This window comes from Canis aureus, unplaced genomic scaffold (genome assembly GCF_053574225.1).
Source record: "Canis aureus isolate CA01 unplaced genomic scaffold, VMU_Caureus_v.1.0 NW_027326476.1_RagTag, whole genome shotgun sequence".
Classification (NCBI taxonomy): Eukaryota; Metazoa; Chordata; class Mammalia; order Carnivora; family Canidae; genus Canis; species Canis aureus.
Window position 1 is genome coordinate 357,767 of NW_027554417.1, and position 26,313 is coordinate 384,079.

Consider the following 26,313-nt stretch of genomic DNA (forward strand, 5'->3'; position numbering starts at 1 on the left):
AAAGATAAGAAAAAGAAAGAAAGAGGGGGTGGATGGGGATTTGGTGGTGGTGAAGAAGTTGTAGTGGAGGGAGAATGTAGTCTACCCTAGGGGTTCTGGAGGGTGATACTCCTAGTTCCAATTGTATTAAGTTCTATGTGTTAGGAGATGCTCAATCCCAAATGTATATAAACCAGCAATACTTGTAGAAAGCCCCAGCAGTGACCAGCAAAACATAAACAAGATAAAAAGCGGGGGCCAGAATGGGAATGAAGAGAGAATATAATCTCACGGAATGAACCGGCACACTATACCACTTGGTTCTGGGTGCATGCTGGTCATGTTTCAGAAGGCATTAACTTCTGTCATTGTAGAACAAAACAAGACAGAGAAAACAAAAAGCGCAAAACAAGATCTCACATATCTCCCAAAATTGAATTGAGTTTGTTGAGGGGAATCTAGAAGTGAAAAATATATCTAAGACAAATGCATATGTAATTGTAGGCATACGAAAGTCAAAAAAGGAAGAAAAAAATGAAGAGGTGGTAAAATATTGTATTTAAGGTGGGAAAAGAGAAAAAATATTGGAAGCTTTTCGTCTGATATATAAACGAGTTGTACTGGGAAAAGGGGTGGGGGGAAGGGAGGGTACCCTCTAGTTCTATATACCATAAATCTCTCGACTTCCCCGGGAGCTTTCCAGTGCTGCTTGGTCAAGAACTTGCTCTTCCCCTGTTCTTCCAGCTGGTCCTCTGGGCGAGGGTTCTGCTGTGCTGATTCTCACATGTGCGTGCATGCACCTGGGAGAGCTGTCCCGCCCCCTGCCAGTTGCCGGCTCAGTGGTAGATGTTTACCTTGTGAGGCCTCTGTTCCCTGGTAGTGCTGCCTCTCCCAGGCACAGGGGGAAACAAGGAGGAAATCAACAATGGAGGTGGCCAGAATTCCAGCTCTGGGGTCAGCTCCCTGCTAGTAACTACCGCAGTCTTCCAGTTGGCACTGGACTAGTGCGACACCTCCGGGGCGGTGTGGGGGGCACTGATCCGAACAGCTTGCAGGGCACCCAGCGAGCGGCAGGAGAGTCCCCACTGTCCTGTGCCCTCCCTGCTTCCGCCTGTCTCAGGGGTAGAGCAGGATCGTGGGCTTTGTCTGCTCGGTGCCCTGGGATCCAGGGCCCTGTGCTGCTGGGATGGCGCCTCTGGGGCACGTGGCTCCCCAAGGCAGCAGGGCACAGACACCTCCGTCTGGAGCCGCCCGCCTAACCCACTGGCTTCTCCCAGATGCCCTGCCACGTGCCGCCAGCCCTGTACAGATCTGCCCAGTCTGTGGTGTGTTTTCCCTCCAGGGGCCCCTCCTGTATTCGTGTCTCTGGGAAACTGGAGGCTTCACTGCCCTTCCTGCTAAGGAAAGGAAGCTAAGCACTTATCTCTACCTGATTCCCCTGCTAAGCACTTTTCCCTCGGGGGAAAAGTCCACGGTGGAGTTTCAGAGTTCCTGCTTCTCCAGGGCTGGGCTTTCCTGTCCCTCCAGGAAGCTTTATCTGGGCTCCTCGTGGTGCCCCTCCCCAACTTGATCTTTTTTCTTTTATTTTTTTCCACCTTCCTACCTTTATTTTTTTTTATTTATTTTTATTTTTTTATATTTTATATTCTTTTATATTTTTTATTATATTTTTATTTCATTTTATTTTATATTTTTTATATTTTTTATATTTATTTTTTTATTTTTTATTTATTTCTTTTATTTATTTATTATTTTTATTTTATTTATTTATTTATTTATTTATTTATTTTTATTTATTTCTTTTATTTTTCTTTTATTTTTTTCCACCTTCCTACCTTGCTAGAAGCAAATGCTCCCTTCTCTCGGGAGCATTCTGATTGTTCTCTTTTTAAATCTCAGGTCGGAGTTGTCAGTGTTCGGGATGATTTCAGAGTTATCTCAGTAAGTTGGTGGGACCAGGTGAGTTGAGGACCCCTCCTCTTCTGCCATCTTGCCCCGCCCCCATACCGTGTTATTAGTTTCAGAAGTAGCATTAAGTGATTCATCAGTTGCACACCACACCCAGTGCCACTACTTCACTCCTTAATGCCCATCACCTAGTTAGCCCATCCTCTCACCCAAATCCCTCAGCTACCCTCAGTTTGTTCCCTAAAGCTCAGCATCTCTTATGGTTTGCCTGGTTCTCAATTTTCATCTTGTTTTATTTTTCTTTCCCCTCCCCCATGTTCATCTGTTTTGTTTCTTAAATTCCACATATGAGTGAAATCGTATGGTATTTGCCCTTCTCTGACTGACTTATTCTGCTTAGCAGAATGTCTTCTAGTTCCACCCATTCCATTGCAAGTGGCAAAATTTCTTTCTTTTTGATGGCTGAGTATACACACACAATGGATATATACCACAGCTCCTTTATCCATTCATTGGATTGTTGATTAGGACATCTTAGCTCTTCCCATATTTTGGCTATTGTGGAGATTGCTGCTATAAACATACATGTGCCCCTTAGTTTAATTTTGAGTTTAATTTGAGCCCTTGTGAGTGGTGTGAGGTGGGATCACATTGTGGTTTTGGTTTGGATTTCCCTGGTGCCCAGTGATGCGGAATGTTCTTTTTTATGCGCCTGTTGGCCATTTGTGTGTTTTCTTGGGGGAAATGTCTGTTCGTGTCTTCTGCTCATTTCTTGACTGGATTATTTGGGTTTTTTGGGTGTTGATTTTGATAAGTTCTTTATAGATCTTGGATGCTAGCCCTTTATCTGATACGACATTTACGAATATCTAAAACTAAAAAAAGTTTTAGTTTTGTTGACTGTTTCCTTTTCTGTACAAAGTTTGTTGGGTTTTTGTTCTTCTTTAAATCTTTATCAAGTCCCAATTGTTCACTTTTGCCTTTGTTCTTCTTGCCTCTGGAGAGGCAATCAATTGCATCCATTTCTTTGCTATGGCTGAGGTCACAGAGGCTGCTGCCTGCATTCTCTGCAATTTTTGATGGATTCCTGTCTCACATTTAGGTCTTTCATCCACTTTGAACTTATTTTTGTGTTTGGTGTAAGAAAGTGGTACAGTTTTATTCTCTTGCATGTGTCTGTCCAACTTTCCCAACACCACTGGTTGAAGAGACTGGCTTTTTTTCCATTGTATATTCTTTCCTGCCTTGTGAAAGTTTAGTTGACCACAGAGTTGAGGGTCCATTTCTGACTTCTATATTCTGTTCCAAGGATCTGTGTGTCTTTGTGCTAGTAGGACACTGTCTTGATGATGATATCTTTGTCATACAGCTTGAAGTCAGGAATTGTGATGCCTCCAGTTTTGGGATTCTTTTTCAACATTCCTTCAGCTATTCTGGGTCTTTTCTGTTTCCACGCAAATTTGGGGATGGTTTATTCCAACTCTATGAAAAAATGCTGATGGTATTTTGATACGGATTGCATTGAATGTGTAGATTGCTCTGTGTAGTATAGATATTATAGCAATATTTGTTCTTCCAACCCATGAGCATGGGAATTTCCATTTCTTTGTGTCCTCCTCAATTCCTTTCTTAAGTGTTCTACAGTTTTCAGAGTACAGATCCTTTACCAAAGTGGTTAGGTTTCTTCCTAGGTATCTTATGGTTTTTGGTAGAATTGTAAATGGGATCAATTCCTTCATTTCTCTTTCTTCTGTCTCATTGTTAGTGCACAGAAATGCACTGATTCCTGTGCATTGATTCTGTATCCTGCCAGTTTGCCGAATTGCTGTATGAATTCTAGCAATATTTTGCTGGAGTCCTTTAGGATTTTTCCATGGAGAATCATGTGATCTGCAAAAAGGGAGAGTTTGATTTCTTCTCTGTTGATTTGGATGCCTTTTATTTCTTTGTGGGTTTTTTAAGTTTTTATTTATTTCTTTATTTTTTAAAATTTTTATTGCCAAGGCTAAGACTTCTAGCATTATGTTGCACAACAGTGGTGAGAGTGGACATCCCTGTCGTGTTCTTGAACTTAGGGTAAAAGATCTCAGTTTTTCCCTGTTTTGGATGATATTTGCTGTGAGTTTTTTTTAATATGGCTTTTATGCAAATGAGATATGTTCCCTCTAGCCTTACACAGTGGACAGTTTTTATCAAGAAAGGATGCTCTATTTTGTAAAGCACTTTTTCTGCATCTATTGAGAGGATCATATGGCACTTGTCCTTTCTTTTACGCATGTGGCATATCACACTGGTTGATTTGTGTATGTTGAGCCACCTTGCATCCCAGGAATAATGCCCACCTGTTCGTGGTGAATAATCCAGGTAAATGGGCTGTTGGATCCTATTGGCTAGTATCTTGATAAGAATTTTTGCATCTATGTTCATCAGGGGGAGTTCTTCTTTCTAGTTATTTTTCTCAGTGCAGAGTGGCTGTATGAGCGGGCGGTGTCAAGACTATCAACCATGACCTGACTAAATTTCACCCAGATGATTCTGCCGAGGGTCAGAGACCAGAAATTGAAAACAGATCAGACAAAATAAAATGAAAGGACAACTAAAGTGAAAAACAAGTTTAAAAAAAAAGTAGTAAAAAATAAAAGGCCATGAACCTAAAAAAGAAGGGAAAAAAGGAGGGAAAAAGAAGAATAGAAAAAGAAAAAGAGAATAAGAAAAAAAGGTGGGGAGGGCGGGACTGGGAGATGGTGGTGGTGAAGAAGTTGTAGTGGAGGGAGAATGTAGGGGTCCGGAGGGTGATTCTCTTGTTTCTGATATATTAAGTTCTGTATTATTAGAAGATGCTCAGTCCCAAATTTATATAAACCAGAAATACTTGTAGAGGGCCCCAACATTGACCACCAAAGCATAGATGAGATAAAGGGGGGGGGGCAGAATGGGAATGAGGAATCTCACAGAATGAAACAGCATGGTATAATACTTGGTTCTGGGTGCATACTGGGTCATGTTTTAGAAGGTATTAACTTCTGCCATTGTAGAGCAAAATGAGGCAGCGAAAACAAAAACACAAAACAAAGAAAACATATCTTGCATATCTCCCAAAATTAAACTGAGTATGTTGAAGGTAATCTAGAAGTGGAAAATACATCAAGGTCTGTAACTGTAGAAATATGAAAGTCAGAAAGGAAGAATCTTAAAAATGAAGAGGTGGTAAAATATTGTAGTTAAGGTGGGAAAAGAGAAAAAATTGGAAACTTACGGTCTGATCTAATGCTTTCCTGGAAAAGGGAGGAAAAAAATTAAAAAGGAGGGGTATACTCTGGTTCTATAAACTGTAAATCCCTCAACTTCCCCTGGAGCTTTCCAGTGTTGGTCCGCCAAGAACTTGCTCTTCCCCTGTCCTTCCAGCTGGTCTTTTGGGAGAGGGGCCTGTTGTGCTGATTCTCAGATGTGTGCACCCAGGTAGCTACCCCACCCCATGCCAGGTGCAGGGCTCAGTGGGAGCTGTTTATTCTCTGAGGCCGCTGTTCCCTGGCGACCCCACTCCGCCCCAGGCACAGGGTGACACAAGGAGGAACAACAATACTGGCGGCAGCCAGTTCTCCAGCTCTGGAGTCAGCTCCCACAGTAACTACTACAATTTCCCAGTCCACACTGGCCTCATTTTCCGGGGGCGGGTGGTGCTGATCTGCACAGCTAGGGGCGCCCGGGCGCGGGGGGCAGGAGAATCCTCACTGACCTGTGCCCTCGTTGCCTCCACCTGTCCCAGGGAGGGGGGAGCACCGGATCCTAGGTTGAGTTCCCCGGTGCCCTGCTGTCTGGGGCCTGTGCTGCTGGAATCATATTCTCAGGGCGCGGCTCCCGAAAGCAGCAGGGCACAGTCCCCTCCGTCGGGAGCCTCTGCCTGAGCTTCTCCCGAGGCCCGCCGGCCCGTACTCCATCCAACCCTTTACCGAGCTCAGCCCACAGTCTATAGAACGCTCTCCCGCAGGGTGCACTTCCTCTGTTAGGGACTCTGGGAGACTGGAGGCTCCACTGCCCCTCCTGCAATTCTGCCCAAGTTCCCTACTAATCGCCTTTCCATCTGGGACAAACCTGGTGCGGATTTTTAAAGTTCCTGCTTCTCAGGGACTGGGCTTCCCTGTCCCGGGAGGCTTTTGCTACCCGGACTTAGCCAGGCTCCACGTGGGGGGCTCCCCCCCCACCCCCCGCTTGATTCTTTTTTTTAATTTTTTTCCGCCTTCCTACCTCGTTAGAAGCAAAAACTCTTCTCTCTGGAGCGTTCCAGCTGTTTTCTCTTTAAATCTCAGAGTGAGACCTAGATAACCTTCAAATCATCCTGAAAACCTATAAATTCCACCTGAGAGGAATTCGGAGGCTCCGCGTGGAGAGGGCTGTATCGCCAGGGAGGGGGATTCCAACAGTGCAGGCCCCAGAGCCCAGGCTGCCGGAGGACACAGCCCAGGATCCGGCGCTCCCCGCGGGACAGGCAGAGGCCGGGAGGGCACAGGACAGCAAGGACACTCCTGCCGCCACTACCCTGAGCAGTGCAGATCAGCGGCCCCGCCCCCGGAGAATCCAGAACCCTGCGGACTGGGAGCTGCGGTAGCAGTAACTACCGGGCTGGACTCCAGGGCTGGAGAGCTGGCCGCTGCCACTGTTCCTCCTGGGGCCTCACAGGATAAACAACCTCCACTGAGCCTCACGGTGGCCTCACAGGATGAACAGGTTAAACAACTCCCAATGAGCCGTGTACCAGGCAGGGGGCTGAGAAGCTCCCCCAGGTACTCACACCTGAGAATCAGCACAGCAGGCCCCTCCCCCAGAAGACCAGCTAGAGGGAAGAGGGAAAAGCAAGTTATTGACCAAGCAGCACCGGAAAGTCCCGGGGAAGTCGAGGTATTTACAGTATATAGAATCAGAGGATACTCCCCCTTGTTCTTTGTCTTCTGTTCCCCCCACCCCATTTTTTTTATTTTTTCTTCTTCTTCTTCTTCCGTTTTTATTTTTCTTTTTTCTGTTCTCTCTTTTTCTCCTTTTTCCAGTACAACTTGCTTTTGGTCACTCTGGACTGAGCAAAATGACTAGAAGGAAAAACTCCCCTCAGAAGAAAGAACCAGAAACAGTCCTCTCCCACAGAGTTACAAAATCTGGATTACAATTCAATGTCAGAAAACCAATTCAGAAGCACAATTATAAAGATACTGTTGGCTCGAGAAAAAAGCATAAAGGAGTCAAGAGACTTCATGACTGCAGAATTTAGATCTCATCAGTCAGAAGTTAAAAATCAATTAAGTGAGATGCAATCCAAACTGGAGGTCCTAACCATGAGGGTTAACGAGGTAGAAGAATGAGTGAGTGACATAGAAGACAAGTTGATGGCAAGGCGAGAAACTGAGGGAAAAAGAGACAATTAAAAGATCATGAGGATGGGTTAAGGGAAATAAATGACAGCCTCAGAAGGGAAAATCTACATGTAATTGGGGCTCCCGAGGGTGCCGAAAGGGACAGAGGTCCAGAATACGTATTTGAACAAATCATAGCTGAGAACTTTCCTACCTGGGAAGGGACACAAGCATTCAGATCCAGGAAATAGAGAGATACCCCCCTAAAATCAATAAAAACTGCTCAACACCTTGACATTTAATAGTGAAACTTGCAAATTCCAAAGACAAAGAGAAGACACTTAAAGCAGCAAGAGACAAAAAAATCTCTAAATTTTATGGGGAGAAATATTAGATTAACAGCAGACCTCTCCACAGAGACCTGGCAGGCCAGAAAGTGCTGGCAGGATATATTCAGGGTCCTAAATGAGAAGACCATGCAGCCAAGAATACTTTATCCAGCAAGGCTCTCATTCAGAATAGAAGGAGAGATAACGAGCTTCCAAGATAGGCAGAAACTGAAAGAGTATGTGACCACCAAGCCAGCTCCGCAAGAAATCCTAAGGGGGATTCTGTAATAGAAAGAAGAAGTCCAAGGGAACAACCCACAAAACCAGGGACTGAATAGGTATCATGATGACACTAAATCCATATCTTTCAATAGTAACGCTGAACGTGAATGAGCTTAATGACCCCACCAAAAGGGGCAGGGTTTCAGACTGGATAAAAAAGCAAGACCCATCTATTTGCTGTCTACAAGGGACTCATTTTAGGCAGAAGGACACCTACAGCCTGAAAATAAAAGGTTGGGGAACACTGTACCATTCAAATGGTCCTCAAAAGAAAGCAGTGGTAGCCATCCTTATACCAGATAAACTAAAGTTTATCCCGAAGTCTGTAGTGAGAGATGAAGAGGGGCACTATATCATACTTAAAGGATCTATCCAACAAGAGGATGTAACATCATCAATATTTATGCCCCGAATGTGGGAGCTGCCAAGTATAACAATCAATTAATAAGCAAAGTTAAGACATACTTAGATAATAATACACTTACACTTGGTGACTTCAATCTAGCGCATTCTACAATCGACAGATTTCCCAAGCACAACAATATACAGAGACAAGAACTTTAAAGTTTTCTTTCCTTATTTATTTATTTATTTATTTATTTATTTATTCATTCATTCATTCATTCATTCATTCATTCATTCATTCATTAATTCATTCAGAGAGAGAGAGACAGGCAGAGGGAGAAGCAGGCTCCATGCAGGGAGCCCGATGTGGGACTCGATTCCGGCCCTCCAGGATCACGCCCTGGGCTGCAGGCGACGCTAAACCGCTGCGCCACCAGGGCTGCCCGAGACAAGAGCCTTAAATGATACACTGGACCAGATGGATTTCAGAGATATTTACAGAACTTTATATCCAAACGCAGCTGAATACTCATTCTTCTCAAGTGCACATGGAACTTTCTCCAGAATAGACCACATACTGGGTCACAAATCAGGTCTGAACCGATACCAAAAGATTGGGATCGTCCCCTGCATATTTTCAGACCATAATGCTTTGAAATTAGAAATAAATCACAAGAAGAATTTTGGAAGGATTCCAAGGATGTGGAGGTGAAGGACCCTCCTGCTAAAAGATGAAAGGGTCAACCAGGAAATTAAAGAAGAATTAAAAAGATTCATGGAACCTAATGAGAATGAAGATACAACCGTTCAAATTCTTTGGGATACAGCAAACGCAGTCCTGAGAATTAAAAAGATTCATGGAACCTAATGAGAATGAAGATACAACCGTTCAAATTCTTTGAGATACAGCAAACGCAGTCCTGAGGGGTAATACATCGCAATACAAGCATCCATTCAAAAACTGGAAAGAACTCAAATACAAAAGCTAACCTTGCACCTAAAGGAGATGGAGGAAAAAAAACAGCAAATAGATTCTACACCCAGCAGAAGAAGAGACTTAATAAAGATTCAAGCAGAACTCCATGAAATAGAGACCAGAAGAACTGTGGGACAGATCAACAAAGCCAGGATTCGGTTCTTTGAAATAAAGAATAAGATAGATAAACCATTAGCTAGCCTTATTAAACAAGAGAGAGAAGACTCAAATTAATAAAATTATGAATGAGAAAGGAGAGATCACTACCAACACCAAGGAAATACAAACGGTTTTTAAACCATATTATGAACAGCTATATGCCAATAAATGAGGAAACCTGGAAGAAATGGACACATTTCTGGAAAGCCACAAACTACCAAAACTGAAACAGGAAGAAATAGAAAACCTGAACAGGCCAATAACCAGGGAGGAAATTGAGGCAGTCATCAAAAACCTCCCAAGACACAAAAGTCCAGGGCCAGATGGCCTCCCAGGGGAATTCTATCAAACGTGTAAAGAAGAAACCATAAGTATTCTACTAAAGCTGTTCGGAAAGAAGAAAGAGATGGAATACTTCCAACTCATTCTATGAGGCCAGCATCACCTTCATTCCAAAACCAGACAAAGACCCCACCAAAAAGGAGAATTATAGATGAATATCCCAGATGAACATGGATGCAAAAATTGTCAACAAGACACTAGCTAATAGGATCCAACATTACATTAAGAAGATGACTCACCATGACCACAGGGGATTTATCCCTGGGATGCAAGGTTGGTTCAACACTCGTAAAGCAATCAATGCGATAAATCGTATCAACAAGAGTAAAAACAAAACCATGTAATCCTCTCAATAGATGCAGAGAAAGCATTTGACAAAATACAGCATCCATTCCTGATCAAAACTCTTCAGAGTGTAGGGATAGAGGAAACATTCCGCAGCATCTTAAAAGCCATCTATGAAAAGCCCACAGCAAATATCATTCTCAATGGGGAAACACTGAGAGCCTTTTCCCTAAGATCAGGAAGAAGACAGGGATGTCCACTCTCACCACTGCTATTCAGCATAGTCCTAGAAGTCCTAGCCTGAGCAATCAGACAACAAAAAGAAATAACTGGCAAAGAAGAAGTCAAACTCTCCCTCTTTGCAGATGACATGATACTCTACCTAGAAAACCCGAAAGCCTCCACCCCAAGATTGCTAGAACTCATACAGCAATTCAGCAGTGTGGCAGGATACAAAATCAATGCCCAGAAGTCAGTGACCTTTCTATACACTAACAATGAGACTGAAGAAAGAGAAATTAAGGAGTCAATCCCATTGAAAACTGCACCCAAAAGCATAAGATACCTAGGAAGAAACCGAACCAAAGAGGGAAAGGATCTATATATACCCTAATAACTACAGAACGCTTCTGAAATAAATTGAGGAAGACACAAAGAAGATGGAAAAATATTCCATGCACATGGAGTGGAAGAATTAATATTGTGAAAATGTCAATGCTACGCAGGGCAATTTACGTGTTCAATGCAATCCCTATCAAAATACCATGGACTTTCTTCAGAGAGTTGGAAGAAACCATCTTCAGATTTGTGTGGAATCTGAAAAGACTCCGAATAGCCAGGGGAATATTAAAAAAGATATCGATAGCTGGGGTCATCACAATGCCAGATTTCAGGTCGTACTACAAAGCTGTGGTCATCAGGACAGTGTGGTACTGGCACAAAAACAGACACATAGATCAATGGAACAGAACAGAGAATCCAGAAGTGGACCCTCAACTTTATGATCAACTAATATTCAACAAAGGAGGAAAGACTATCTACTGGAAAAAAGACAGTCCCTTCAATAAATGGTGCTAGGAAAACTGGACAGCCACACACGGAAGATAGAAACTGGACCCTTCTCTTACACCATACACAAAGACAAACTCAAAATGGATGAAAGATCCAAATGTGAGACAAGAGTCCATCAAAATCGTAGAGGAGAACACAGGCAACACCCTTTTTGAACTCAGCCACAGTAACTTCTTGCAAGATACATCCATGAAGGCAAGAGAAACAAATGCAAAAATGAACTATTGGGACTTCTTCAAGATAAGAAGGTTTTGCACAGGCAAAGAAACAGTCCACAAAATTAAAAGACAACCTACAGAATGGAGAAGATATTTGCAGATGACATATGAGATAAAGGGCTAGTATCCAAGATCTGTAAAGAACTTATTAAACTCAATATCAAAGAAACAAACGATCCAGTCTTGAAATGGGCAAAAGACATGAACGGAAATCTCACAGAGGAAGACATAGACATGGCCAGCAAGCACATGAGAAAATGCTCCACACCACTGGGCTTCAGTGAAATACCAATCCAACCCACAATAAGATACCACCTCACACCAGTGAGAATGGGGAAAATTAACAAGGCAGGAAACAACAAATGTTGCCGACGATGTGCAGAAGGGGGAACCCTCTTGCACTGTTGGTGGCAGTGTGACCTGGTGTAGCCACTCTGGAAACTGTGGAGGTTCCTCAAAGAGTTAAAAATAGAACTATCCTATGACCCAGCAATTGCACTGCTGGAGATTTACCCCAAAGATACAGATGAAGTGAAAAACCTGCACCCCGATGTTTATAGCAGCAATACCCACAATAGCCAAACTGTGGAAGGAGCCTCGGTGTCCACTGAAAGATGAATGGATAAAGAAGATGTGGTCTGTGTATACACTGGAATATTACTCAGCCATTAGAAACGAGAAATTCCCACTATTTGCTTCGACGTGGAGGGACTTGGAGCATATTGTGCTGAGTGAAATAAGTCAATCTGGAAAGGAGAAACATTATATGGTCTCATTCATTTGGGGAATATAAAAAATACTGAAAGGGGAAAGGAGAGAAAATGAGTGAAAATATCAGTGATGGTGACAAAACATGAGCGACACCTAACTCTGGGAAATGAACAAGGTGTAGTGGAAGGGTAGTGGGTGGGGGGTTGGGGTGACTGGGTGACGGGCACTGAAGGGGCACCTGATGGGATGGGCACTGGGTGTTATGGTATATGTTGGCAAATTGAACTCCAATGAAAAATAAATAAAAATAATTAAAATAAATAAGTAAATCTCAGAGAGAATTCCTAGGTTTTCAGGATGATTTGAAAGTTATCTAGGTAAGTTTGTGGGGACAGGTGACTTGGGGACCCTACTCCTCCGCCATCTTGCCCTGCCCCTCGTCTGATGTTTTGGACCTTTCTTTGCTCCATAGATTTGCTAGATGCAAGCCTACGTTGGTTTTCTGTGAGAGAGGTCTGCTGGACTTGTTCAGGAGGTGACTTGTCCTTCTAAAGATGCCAGGTCAAGGTGTGGGGTTTAGCATAGTGGTTTCCAGCCTTCCTTGGAGGTGCTGTGTTTGCCTCCGAAGCCAAACTGCGCTGGTGGGCAGGACGAGGGAGTGGTGGTGAAGTACGTAGTCGATGGCATCACCCTGCCCTCTTGTCCCTGGGGATGGAATTTCCAGCCACTGCTGTTCAGGAAGCCCTCTTGGGAAAGCAAACAATCTCCTGTGTCCCTAGCTTTTGTCAGTTCACTACCTTTAACCTGCCTGTGCCTAGCCTGTCAGCACATCCAGAGCCACAGATCTGTATTTTATCTCTGGCCAGTGGCTGGGATTCCAAACTCCAAGTTTTATAGGGCCTGGTAAGGTGCAGACCCATTCCTCTATCCCAGATAAGAGGCTTGGGGCATGGCCAGCACCATCCCATCCCTGAAAAGCAGTAGCACAGTGGGGGTGCACAGTGGGGGTGCAGGCTAGAGTTTATTGTAGCACTCAGCAAAAAACTGCAGCCTGGTTATCGGGTGTCTGTACTTGACTCAGTCTCTTACTCCCTTATGTCCCAGAAAAGCCATCGCAGAGGCTTGAACCTATTGTGGCAGACAGCGAAAAGCAACAGCCAGGTTTTCTGCAATCTGCTCCATTCTCTGCTTTCAGCTAGTTTCTACCACAGAAAAGCAGCTGCTATGTGCACACTGAGGTTTACACACACACAGACACACACACACACAGCTATCTACCTATCTATCTATCTATCTATCTATCTATCTATCTATCTATCTATCTATATCTATCTATCATCTATCATCTACCTATCATCTCTAAACAGACCATAGGTGGTGACATCTCTAGACCCCTATTCAGCAGGAAGAAGTTATAGAAGATGATATTCCACTCCCAGCCAACTTGAAGATTTAATGGTCAAAATAATTCAGAGGGGAAATGATGTGGGGGACAGAGGCAAAAGAAAAATTAAATGGCCTTACCATTCACAGTCCATTGACAAGTCTTTGAAACAAGCAGAGTGACACTCTTGTAGGAACCAGCTGCCTGAATGTTAATACTTTGTGAAGGACAAAAGGCAATCTTAGCCCAACGCTCAGGATCCTGTAGGTGTATTTTAACATTATAAATTCCTTTAGAAATTTCCGGTATCTCCTCTCCCCAAGACACATATTGGCAATCATTCCCCTAAGCATAGGACCCACCGATATACATCTGAAGGGTCTCAAAACTACGGGCTTATTAGACAGTAATAAGTGACCTTTCCCCAACAATAGCTAGCCCCCTCAAGGTCCTGGAAACCTGTTTCCAAAATTCCTCAGAGATTTATGGTATTCCTAACTTCTCCCAACTCCCAACTATATAATAACCACCCCTTAATATCCTATTGTAGCTCTCCCACAGGGCCTGTCCTGTGGGACAGCTTCAATAAAACCACCTTTTTGCACCAAAGACATCTCAAGAATTCCTTCTTGGCCACTGGATTTCAACCCTAACGTCTCTCCTACATCACTCTAGTCCAAAAGAAGGATGAAAAATGGATGTTAGGTGGTCATACAAATGAGACACAGCCGTGTCTACCATCATTTTAAATTTGGAAGGTTGGCTCAGTTGGCAGTGGTTTTAACAGTGCATCCATGCATCCAGGCAAAATCCAGGTTTCAGTGGCCTATCCACCAACGGGGGAAGGAACTTGTGACTCAAGTTAGAGTCACAGAACCACTGCGTCCCATTAGGAGTCAGTCATCTAATTCTAGGCCTCCTTGAATTGCACTTAAGATATCAAGGGCTAGTCAGTCTTGTAGGGCCATCTTTTGAATTTGTATAGGGATCAAAGGAGTCCAAATCCAGGGGCAATTTCTCTTAGCAAAGTTTTTGTCACTCCAGTGGCCTTTTTATCCAAATGAATGGAGTACTCCCTGTATTATCTTTCCCTGGTTATTATTTGGGTATAAAAAATTTCCCCTCATTATAAAGCATTTCTGAATATGCTTGTTCCTGGGCTATGTGAATTTTTTGGTCTGAATAGACTGCCCTCATGGACCTTATTGGAGGTAAGATTGGTAAAAGACAGAATATTTGCCTATTTGTGCTGCCTGCTTGGGCCATGTGGTCTACTGAATTGTTTTTTTTACATTCTAGGGTCATATCCTTTCTGCTGTCCTTTGAGGTGGTTTACAGCTACCTCCTCAGGTAAGTGTACAGGGTCGAGAACAGTTGTATTTTCAGGCTTAATATTTGATTAGGGAATTCTGGCTTGATAATGATCCCCTTTCTTCTAAATTGCTCCATGGATGAGGAAGGCATATTTGGAGTCAGTACAAATATTTTTTAAGGCTTTGTCTTAAAAATTGCAAAGCACAAGTGAGCACTACTAACTAACTCTGCTTTCCTGGCTCCTATTTGCTCTGGCCTCAATAGTCTGAGTTAGACCAACTATAGCTTACCCATCTTTTCTTATTCCCTTTTCCATGAAACTGCTGCCATTGGTAAACTGGTTGTCATCTGCATTTTCGATAGGGGAATCTTTTAAATCTGGTCGACTAGAATAAACAAGATCAATAACCTGTGAACAGTTATGCTCTATAGAAGTACAAAGGTCAGGTCCAGACATAAAGGTAGCTGGGTTTAAAGTTTGACAGTATCTCAGGCATATCTATGAGCACAGCCTAGTATTTAATAAGTCGGCCTCTCATCATCCATTGGTGGCCTCTGGTATCTAAGACATTCTGGACCTGAGGTGAAGTCATTAGAGTCATGGACTGTCTCATAGTGAGCTTTGAGGATCCTTCCACCAGGAGGGATGTTGTATGCTTGGCTAAAGCCTCCACTCAGCACTTTTGTATCAACAGAAGTGGCTGAGGGATAAAACCATCATGGAATCTTCTTTGTTTGAGGTCTATCCTTAACAATATCTTAGTTACAAGGAATCACTGGCAAGTGGGAGAAAACTTGTCTCAAGAAATAAGGGCATCCCCAAGTGCATCATCCAATCCAATCATAAAGAAGGAGAGGTCATCCATTATCTCCAGAAGTCCATAGTTAACCCTAGGGAGTGGGGTATGCAGTGGCTTTTGAGGAGTGATTTTTGTCATCGTAGCCACACAGATTTAGTCAAGGTGCTAGTTGAATCATACGATTGTTGGGGAGTCAATCACATTTTCAGCTCTTCAAATAATCATATGCCCATGGGGCGGTGTTATTATCCCCACAGAGTAACAAACAAGAGGACTGTGTATACGTGAGCTATCGTGGCAATTTCTCTGAAGTTTGCCTCAAGTTGTCTAGTGTAGGCAAACAACAAACTTTTAAAGACAATCTTAACTAGGATTTAACATCTGCAAAGATGTGTTATTGAAACTTAATTTTTCTGTCTAAAATCATCCTTATTTTCAGAGATAGCCAACTCGAGACTAATTTGTTTGCAAAACAAATAGAATTTTAACAAAGCTGACCTAATCATTTACATAAGTTCAACAACTGCCCATATCGATCTTTTAGAGTCTGTTTTGCTGGAACTTTTACAAGGAATCTAGATTGAACTTTTAGTAGCCCCTGTAGGCCAGAAGCCAAGATAAGTGCTTGCTGTCAGACATGCCTGCAATACCTGTAGACTTGGGCGGCTTTGTGTTCACAAGGCTCCCAAAGTATCCTGAGGTTCCTGCTGCACCTGCCAGAAAGTGACATTCTTTACTCACCTGGTGAGGCTGCTGGGAACTCTGCACACAAGGTATCAGGCCAACAGTTCCAAGGGGGCTTTATGGCTCCAGGTTTCATAAAGTCATAAACTGTGTAGTCATATATGAGTTTATGTCTGTCTCTCTGAAATATGACATTCCAGGCAAAGTCTTGTAGAATAACCAATGTTTCCAGTGGTGTCCTGTTACAAAGAGAACAGATTCCTGGAGAGCTTATGCAAATGACTATGATTGCCATGGAAGAAAGAAAAATTATTGAGACCTTTCGGATCTCAGGGGGTTCAGGTAGAGAGAAAAGTTAAATGCTTCCATTTGTTCACAAATGAATTATCAGGTTTCTGTACATCACAGATAGCTTAAGAGAAGTTTTCCTTAATCTGGAAGTGTAAACAGACAGCCAGCAATGTTTCAAGCAAGAGCTACAAAACTGTAATCTTCTTCCTAGTTCATTTAGTCCCATATTACTAATTCTTGTTCAGTTTGAATGCAGCTTATTAATTAGTTCTGGAAAATTCTTACCCATTTCAGGTTTGGTCTTAAAGATATCAAATACCTATATTTGTCCCAAAGTCCTTTTATGAATCCCCTTGAAGATAAAAGTCATTTTGCAAGAGAATAGAAACAATTATAAATGACAAAAACTCAGAAATGGCCATTGTTGATGGTCTGTTCATTATGATGCAACTGACAAGGAAATACAGTTATTTCTGTGACACATAACACTTCAATAATCAGTATACCAAGTGATGACTTTATACAAGAACGTAACATGCCAAATAAACAAGCCTGATTAGTCAAGGAGACTTCACCTGTGATTTAAATCTTGGGGAAGCTTGTTAAAAACCTTAGAACGTTTCGGGGTGGCTAAGTTGGTTAAGCATCTGCCTTTGGCTCAGGTCCTGGATGGAGCTCCAATCCGCTCCCTGCTCAGCGGGGAGCTTGCCTCTCCCTGTCCTTCCCCCTCTGCCTCTGCCCCACTCATGCTCACTCTCTGTCTCTCTCTCAAGTAAATAAATAAAAATTTTATTGGAAAAAAAAAGCCTTAGAAAGTTTTAAAGCATAGCCTAAACCAGATTAGAGATCACCAAGGACCCGATAAAGGCAAAACAGAAACTGTTTTTTCTGGGAGGACAAAGGGAAAAGAAAACAACTTTGTTTACATTTTCATATCAAGAGCAAACCCACAACTCAAGAAAATTTTGTATTTTTAACACAGAGAAAGCAGACTTTCAACCTTATACCACTGTACTTTTTAAATCCATTCATTTTGATCTTAGTGCTGCCCTGACCATACATAAAATTCCTTCCCAAAGATTGCCCTTCACAAAAACCTTTTTATATCCAGATTTTGTCCCAAACCACTTCTCTCCAAACAACCAGTCTCATTCAGGACAAAACTACTTTCTTTTACCTTCAACAAGAGTGTCTTCCCTTTCCTTTGATTGTTCTTACACATACAGAGCTGCTTCTCTGATGCCCATCAGTCTTAATTAGCAGAAGTTTAACTCTTAGAAACCTTAGTCTCCAGTGAAAACCAAGTAGTAACCAGCTGTGGACAGTTATCCCAGATCTCTTTAGATGGCAAATTTATTTATTTATTTATTTATTTATTTATTTATTTAAAAATATTTTATTTATTTATTCATAGAGACAGAGAGAGAAAGAGAGAGAGAGAGAGAGAGAGAGGCAGAGACACAGGCAGAGGGAGAAGTAGGCATCATACAGAAAGCCTGATGTGGAACTTGATCCAGGGTCTCCAGGATCACGCCCTGGGCTTCAGGCAGCGCTAAACCGCTGCACCACCGGGGCTGCCCTAGATGGCAAATTTATGAATCAGTTAAGCACAAAGCATCTTTGCCAATAGCCTCCAATATCCTTAGTGTGTTTACAATACGAAGTCAAAAGCACAAATCTTACATCCTTTAATCAATGCTTTAGCACTTTGTTCTATTTGGAAAGACCTAAATGTCCAATGAATTTGGTCCCATTTATCATCCAAGCAAAACTTTAAAGTTTCAGATTACCAAATACTTTGAAAGCTATCTTGACAATTACCCATGAAAACTTTGAGGCAGATCAGAGTAACCACCACTTTAAGTGTGCTAACAAATTGCAATGCAGATAACACAAGCTTATTTGATCTTCAGCAAATCTAGATAGAATACAAGTGTCATATTTAATGCTGATAACTCTAAAGACATGTCTATTTTAATTAAACCAGCAAACCTAAATTAGTTTAAAGGGCAAATATATTCCACCTGGGTCCACTTAAAAGGTCAATTTACTCCCCATTGTCAGTTTTTACCTGGGGCACCAGTGGGGAAATCTGAAGTGAGCGATGTATGCAGGCCACAACCAAAGTGGCGCAGAAACAAGAGGAGGGGAAGGGGAAGACAGAAGAGGCAGAGTGCTGCCAGAAGTCAGAGAAAGAGGGTCTGGTTTCAAAACCTCATCAGCTCTGACAGAGTGGTAGATGTCGTTTGTGGTGTGTTTTGTTTTGTTTTTGTTTTTGTTTTCCACCAAAGTGAAAATATGTGGTCCATATCAGGCCAGAGAAGACAGGGAATTTCCCTGAAACAAGAGGAGTTTTGGCAGTTGCTTGGGAATATTCCACAAAGTCCCTATCCCAAGATAGACTAACCACAGTTGGCTCCAATTATAGCCATTAGCCTGGAAATTAGGGAGAAGCCCCCACATCTATTAGGAGGAAGAACAGTGAGAGAGAGATGGGGGCGGGGGGGCGGAGGGAGGGAGGGTGGGAGAGAGAGTGCCAGAGCGCCAGTGTCCCCTTCATTGTGGATGGCCTGTGCTTTCTCCAACCTGGGATCTATCAGGAGGGGGCCTATTTAGATAATTATCATCCAGTATGTCAGGAGGGAGTTTACTAGACTGGTTACTGACCAAACAAGGGCTTCTACAAGAAGCCCTTAGGTCCAGATCATGAATTAGAGCCCTGTTGCCTGCAGAAGGGATCTAACCAAAAATGCTACTGTGTTACAGGAGATCAGTCCTTTCCTAAATTTTGCAACCTGACTTGTTTCCCGGGGGCTAAAAGGCATCCCAAGAGAGAGTCCTTGGGGACTGAGGAAGAAGCCTACTGAGGTCATGCTCCTAGAGAAGTAGAGAAGGTCTATTACCAAAAATCCCTCCCAACTCCCACGTGGCATTCCAGGAAGGATAGGTCAGAGGTTCCATGTGTCAAAAGCAACTGGACGTGTGTCTTTACCAAAAATTGCTATGGATCACCATCCTGCCTTACCGTGAAGGCATCCTGCCATAAAAGTCCCCATAGGTCTTCCCCATTGCATCCCAGGCTACAGGTGGGTGCCTGGTGAATGGACTGAACTACCACCCAATCCATGCCAGAAGGCCTTGTTATTGCCTGGCCAGGAGGGTTGTGCCTTACTTTTCCTTGCCTTCAAGAGCCCATGGAAAATATTGGGAAACTTTTATAAGGAGAAATCACCCAATTTTCTAGCTTTAGTAGTTATTAGTAGAGGACATTGACAGAAGACAGTAGAATTAGAAATCCATCATGGTCTAAAGGACATTCCAACACCTGTGGTCTTTACAGCCAACCTCTCTAGGAAATGGTCCCTAGTCAGGTTTTAATTCAATCCAGTACTGGTTTTAGCCAGCTCTGAGTGGATATCCTGTGGTCAGAACCAGCTAGACCAGGGATGTGAAAGGGATCACATTGGACCAAATGAGGAGGAAACCTCACACAGGAGTCCTAAGATTGGCAGGTATCCTGGTGATTTAGGTGGCTGTCCTGTGCCCCAGACAGACAATTTTGTATAAGGACAAGGAATAGAGAGAGAGCATCAAGTATGTAAGTCTTATTATCATCCCAGCCACGGTACTCGCTTCCAGCCAAAAGGCAGGCTTTCTCCTCCCCACCGAGTAGTCTTGGGGTAGAAGTTTGTAGCCTGAGCAATCAATGTGAAAGTGTTCCAATAAGACCATAAGACTGTACTCCCTGGAAAGTCCCTGAAATGAGAGTAAAGAAGAAGAGAAGGGAAGGGAGGGTAGGGTAGGGTAGGGTAGGGTAGGAGGGTAGGGTAGGGTAGGGTATGGTAGAGAGAGGAGAGGAAAGGAGAGGAGAAGAGGAGAGGAGAGGAGAGGAGAGGAGAGGAGAGGAGAGGAGAGGAGAGGAGAGGAGAGGAGAGGAGAGGAGAGGAGAGGAGAGGAGAGGAGAGGAGAGGAGAGGAGAGGAGAGGAGAGGAGAGGAGAGGAGAGGAGAGGAGAAGAGAAGAGAAGAGAAGAGAAGAGAAGAGAAGAGAAAAGAAGAGAAGAGAAGAGAAGAGAAGAGAAGAGAAGAGAAGAGAAGAGAAGAGAAGAGAAGAGAAGAGAAGAGAAGAGAAGAGAAAGTACCACCAAGTTTACACCAGAGCTCAGAGTCCAGGTGAAAAGACTCAAAGCCCCAAGTTTGGGTGCCAAACGATGTAGGAAAGATGTTACGATTTGGGACTATGGGCCAAGAGAGCATTCCGAGACAACTATGGTGCAAAAAGGTAGTTTTACTGAAGCATGGGGACAGGACCCATGGGCAGAAAGAGCTGCACTGGGGTCATGAGGAGTGACCTGTTATATACTTCAAGTGAGGAAAAGGTTAGGGAGAGCATAAGTAAGTTATTTTGGAAGCAAAGATTCCAGACCTTGAGGGACTAGCTATTGTTGGGAAAGTGTCATTTATTACTGTCTAATAAACCCTTAGTGATGAGACCTTTCAGATGTATATCACTGGGTCAAACGCTTGGGGGATGATCACCAACATATATTTTGGGGAGTAGAGATAAAGGAAGTCTCCAAAGGAACTTTTATATGTTAAAGGAGGCCTACAGGATCCTGGGGGTTGGGCTATGGACTGTCTTTTGCCCTTACACAGGAATTGACATGCAGGCAGCTGAGTTCCTAGAGGAAGGTCACTCTGCCTTGAAACATTTAAGGACTTGTCAGTGGACTGTAAATAGTAAGGAAACTTGAGTTTTCTTTTGCCTCTGTTTCCCAGATCAGGTAGACATGGTACATGTCAGGGTACCCTGATATAGACTTAATTCATTGATGTGGCTTTCTATGACTTGGTTACCTATCCCACTAAAGTCCATTAAAATCCTCATAATGGTGCAGGCAGTGCAAAGTAGTAGCTCAGGCCAAAGATCTCCTGATCTCTGTCAGCTGAGGATGTTAGTTAGAGTGGGCTTATCTGGGTGGACATTGAGGCAGGCAGGCAGACAGGCAAGTTAGTGGAAGCTTAAATGAGTCGTGAGTCCAAGCAGTTGTTTCTCATTGGGGGCGCCTGATACAGTTCCTCTTCCTGGCAGTGATGGCTAATGCGGATACAATTCAAGAGACCAAACTTTCCAAAGAAAACTCCCATTGTTACTGACACAATATCTATCTGCCGTGTTCTGTTTGTTGGTCTCTGTTTATCTGCTTGTTTGTTTCTTTGTTTGTTTAAAACGAAGAACAAAATGATGACGGGCACTGAGGTGGGCACTTGACGGAATGAGCACTGGGTGTTATTCTATATGTAGACAAATTGAACACCAATAAAAAATAAATTTATAAAAAAAAGAACAAAATGAAACCCTAGAAGTGCAGTGAAGTCTGTTTTTTCCCCCTTTGCTCATAAACTCATGAAAGACAAAATCAGAGACAAATGTTGCCTGTTAATTCTACAACAATACCTCATCCAGCCTAAATCAAAATTACTCTCTAAAGTGCTGCTGCCTTCCTCCTAGACCAAACATACCAGTCAAGTTCCCACTTAAGCGTGAATCCTGAGAATAATAAGAGAGGTTATCCTGGGTCCTGGGGGAGAGAAGGGTTCGAGATTGGATGATCTCTGGTAAATCATTGGAGCAATTCCAATATTTACTATGATTACATTGCAATCCATGACAGGATTCTCCTTTAGAGGCAGCCTTACATTCTGCATCAGTGTCAGGGACCTGATCTTTGCCAGGGATGGGGACCGGCTGCACACAGGAATTTGGTGGCCACACAGACTTTTTCCCCCCTAAACCACATCAACTGTACATTTTGGCTCCAAAAAATAAGCAACATTGTGTCATTGTGTTGGGCGTGGATCCCAAACCTCCACAATCCCAGAAAGCACTCAGTCTTTAAGAACATCCTGTGAGAAATGTTGCGAACAACTTTTCAGAAAGACTAATTATATGGTCATCAAGACAGTGTGGTACTGACACAAAAACAGACACATAGATTAATGGAACAGAACAGAGAATCCAGAAGTGGACCCTGAACTTTATGCTCAACTAATATTCGACACTGGAAGAAAGACAGTCTCTTCAATAAATGGTGCTGGGAAAATTGGACATCCACATGCAGAAGAATGAAACTAGACCACTCTCTTTCACCATACACAAAGATAAACTGAAAATGGATGAAAGATCTAAATGTGAGACAAGATTCCATCAAAATCCTAGAGGAGAACACAGGCAACACCCTTTTTGAACTGGCCACAGTAACTTCTTGCAAGATACAACCATGAAGGCAAGAGAAACAAAAGCAAAAATGAATTATTGGGACTTCATCAAGATAAGAAGGTTTTGCAAAGCCAAAGAAACAGTCCACAAAATGAAAAGACAATCTACAGAATGGGAGAAGATATTTGCAAGTGACTTATCAGATAAAGGGCTAGTATCCAAGATCTATAAAGAACATATTAAACTCAATACCAAAGAAACAAACAATCCAATCATGAAATGGGCAAAAGACATGAAGAGAGATCTCACAGAGGAAGACATAGACATGGCCAACACGCACATGAGGAAATGCTCTGCATCACTTGCCATCAGGGACATACAAATCAAAACCACAAGGAGATACCACCTCATACCAGTGAGAATGGGGAACATTAGCAAGGCAGGAAACCACAAATGTTGGAGAGGATGCGGAGAAAGGGGAACCCTCTTACACTGCTGGTGGGAATGTGAAATGGTGCAGCCACTCTGGAAAACTGTGTGGAGGTTCTTCAAAGAGTTACAAATAGACCTGCCCTACGACCCAGCAATTGCACTGGTGGGGTTTACCCCAAAGGCACAGATGCCATGAAACGCCGGGACACCTGCACCCCGATGTTTCTAGCAGCAATGTCCACAATACCAAACTGTGGAAGGAGCCTCGGTGTCCATCGAAAGATGAATGGATAAAGAAGATGTGGTTTATGTATACAATGGAATATTTCTCAGCCATTAGAAATGAAAAATACGTACCATTTGCTTCAATGTGGATGGAACTGGAGGGTATTATGCTGAGTGAAATGAGTCAATCGGAGAAGGACAAACGTTATATGTTCTCATTCATTTGGGGAATATAAATAATAGTGTAAGGGAATAGAAGGGAAAGGAGAAGAAATGGGTAGGAAATATCAGAAAGGGAGACAGAACATAAAGACTCTTAACTCTGGGAAACGAACTAGGGGTGGTGGAAGGGGAAGAGAGCAGGCGGTGGGGTTGAATGGGTGACGGGCACTGAGGGGGGCACTTGACAGGATGAGCACTGGGTGTTATTCTGTATGTTGGCAAATTGAACACCAATTAAAAAATAAATTTATTATTTTAAAAAAGAAAGACTAATTAAAGGAGTAATCATCCTCTTAACTATGAAAATGCACCTGATTTTGCTAAAACATGTGTCTCTCCTGGTTCATCCATGAAACTGACCCTTTTTGCCTACTCACCCAGCAGGTAACTTCATGGAGTAAAACTATGGCTCTACAGTACTGGTGGGCTCCACCCAGCGGGACCAATGAACCTTCGCTTACTGATGCAGAAGGTCAACACTCCATAGAACTGATTGAAACAAGGCACTAAAAAATTATAGCCTGTCACAGCTCACTTAGTTAAGGAAGGCTACGGATTCCTAAATCTCAACCTCCAATTCCTTTGTAAGTCCTGCACTTGAAGCCATGCTAACAACTGGAAGTAGCTGTTGAAAAACAAAACAAAACGAAACAAAAACAACAACAACAACAAAAACATGTTCCCTTTATTACAGCAACTCTAACCAGATATGGTCCCTAATCAAATGCATTCACAATGACATGAGTACTAAATGGCTTGGAGTTACAGACTTGGCTAACCAGGTCTGCTCAGTCAGTAAAAAAAGCGTCAAAAGTCAACTACAATTCATCTTCACCTTTGGGGTTAACACGTAATCTTTTGTTGCTTCTCTAAGGGGGGTACTTAAGTGATCATGCAATTGCACACAGGCTTTGGAGACAGAACATAGAGACTTGTCTCACACTCCCACCAGAAACTCAGCTTTGGCTTTGTATTCATGACATCTTACTGTAGCAAATCTCTCCACATGCTGGGCTTGCTTCTGCCAACCAGGTTTTAGTACACGTCGCATAATCCTCTTCCCAGGTCAACCTCCTCCATAAACCTCACTTATCAAGATGAATGTGGTCATGGTTAATCTTATGTGTCATCTTGAGGAGGCCATGGTACTCAGCTGTTTAATCAACACTAGCCTAGATGTTGCTGTGAAGGAATGTTTTGGTTATGATTACACATTTACCTTTCTTACATTTTTAGTTTTTACATTTACCTCAGTAGACTCTGAATGATCACCCATTAAACGAGCAAGTCTCCTTTAGTCAGCTGAAAGCCTAAAGAAAAAAGGCAGAGGTTCCCCAGAGAAGAAGGCATTCTGCCTCCAGGCTACTTTTGGGTGCAGACTTCCCTCAGTCTCCAGCGTGCCCACAGATTTTGGTCTCTTCAGTCTCGCTAGCCTGTACAATCATGTGAACCATTTTGGTCTCTTCAGTCTTGCTAGCCTGTACAATCATGTGAACCAATTCTTAAAATCTCTCTCTCCCCACCCCCTCTTTGTTTCCGTAAACACATCCTACTAGCACAGTGTTTCTGACTGACTAATACAAATTTGGGTAATGAGTGTAGACATAGAGGACTAGAACCTTAAAGATGTTTCTTAAAGTTTGTTCCCTAATGAGATTAGATTTGAAGGCAATAATGACTATTTCCAGTGGGAAAGAGAGCACAAATAAAGTGGCAAGAGAGATATGGAAAATACCCTCACTGAGTACTCTTAATCAGATACTTATAGGAAACAAGATTCCTGATGACCAAGCTCTGATACCTTTGAAGACTTTTTGCCAAACTAATTAGTTTAATGGGATTGGCTGGTTGATCCTGTAGGAGAAGAAAATGTTTTCTCTATCCTCTTGTTCAATGTCTAGATTTACAAAGTAAACTGACAGCACGCAATTAGCAGGAGAAAAGGCATACAGGTTTAATTAATGTTAAAGGTTTATCTCATGAGGGGGAGCTTTAGAGAGAAGAGGACCTCCTCTCCCCCCCACCCACACACACCAAAACCAAACCAAACCAAACCAAACCAAACCAAACCAGACCAAAACAAAACAAAACAAAACAAAACAAAACAAAAACAAAACAAGCAGCAAACCATTGAGGTTGGAGGCTTTTATGCATCATTAGAGCAAAAGAGGATCCAATTTAAAGAAAAGTGACAAGACAAATGAAAGGGACTTTGAGCTTCAAAGGGTGACAGGTTATGGAAAGGCAAATATATTGGTTAACTCATGGTAGACAAAGGCTCATTAGTAAGGTTTGCCCACATAGGCTCTTTTTCAGTGCCGGCTCTTCTCCGGGGGTAAGTGTGACAGCGTGGCAGGGACAGGATCACAAAAGAGATTTATGATCTGTCTTCAGGCAGATGGGGGAGGCCAGAGAACTCATCCTATGTCTACCTTTGCTCCATTGCCTTCAATTCAAGCTAGTACTCATGCCAGGGTGGTATATTTTGGGGTGGCATATTCCGATCTCTCACAGTTCTCCTGGCTGAAACTTCATGAAGTCCACATATTAAAAAATCCAGTCAAGGACTGTGGAGAAAAGATTTGGGTGGGAAGAGAACTGTAAAGGAAGAGAAGAATATAGGATAGAACAAGAATAACAGGCAGGAAAGAACGAATTCAAGTAGAGTTTCCCACACTTCATTAAACCAACTTCCCAATCTTGGAGATAAGTCAGTCCCATAAAATGGCCAATAGGGTGTGATTATCTTGTCTTTTTAAAGGTATAATTAGACACTATTTGTCTCATCCAATCTAT

The 26,313-nt window shown here is 42.8% G+C and overlaps 1 long non-coding RNA gene across 1 annotated transcript; it reads right to left on the bottom strand.

Annotated features, from left to right (window-relative positions):
* Positions 1-3,333: 3,333 nt before the first annotated feature.
* LOC144309509 (uncharacterized) lies at positions 3,334-16,428 on the bottom strand. The gene is made up of 3 exons (XR_013375473.1): positions 16,187-16,428; positions 13,472-13,592; positions 3,334-3,777 (listed from the first exon to the last, which is right to left on the bottom strand). It is a non-coding gene; the product is annotated as an uncharacterized LOC144309509 (long non-coding RNA).
* Between the last annotated feature and the right edge of the window lie 9,885 nt (positions 16,429-26,313).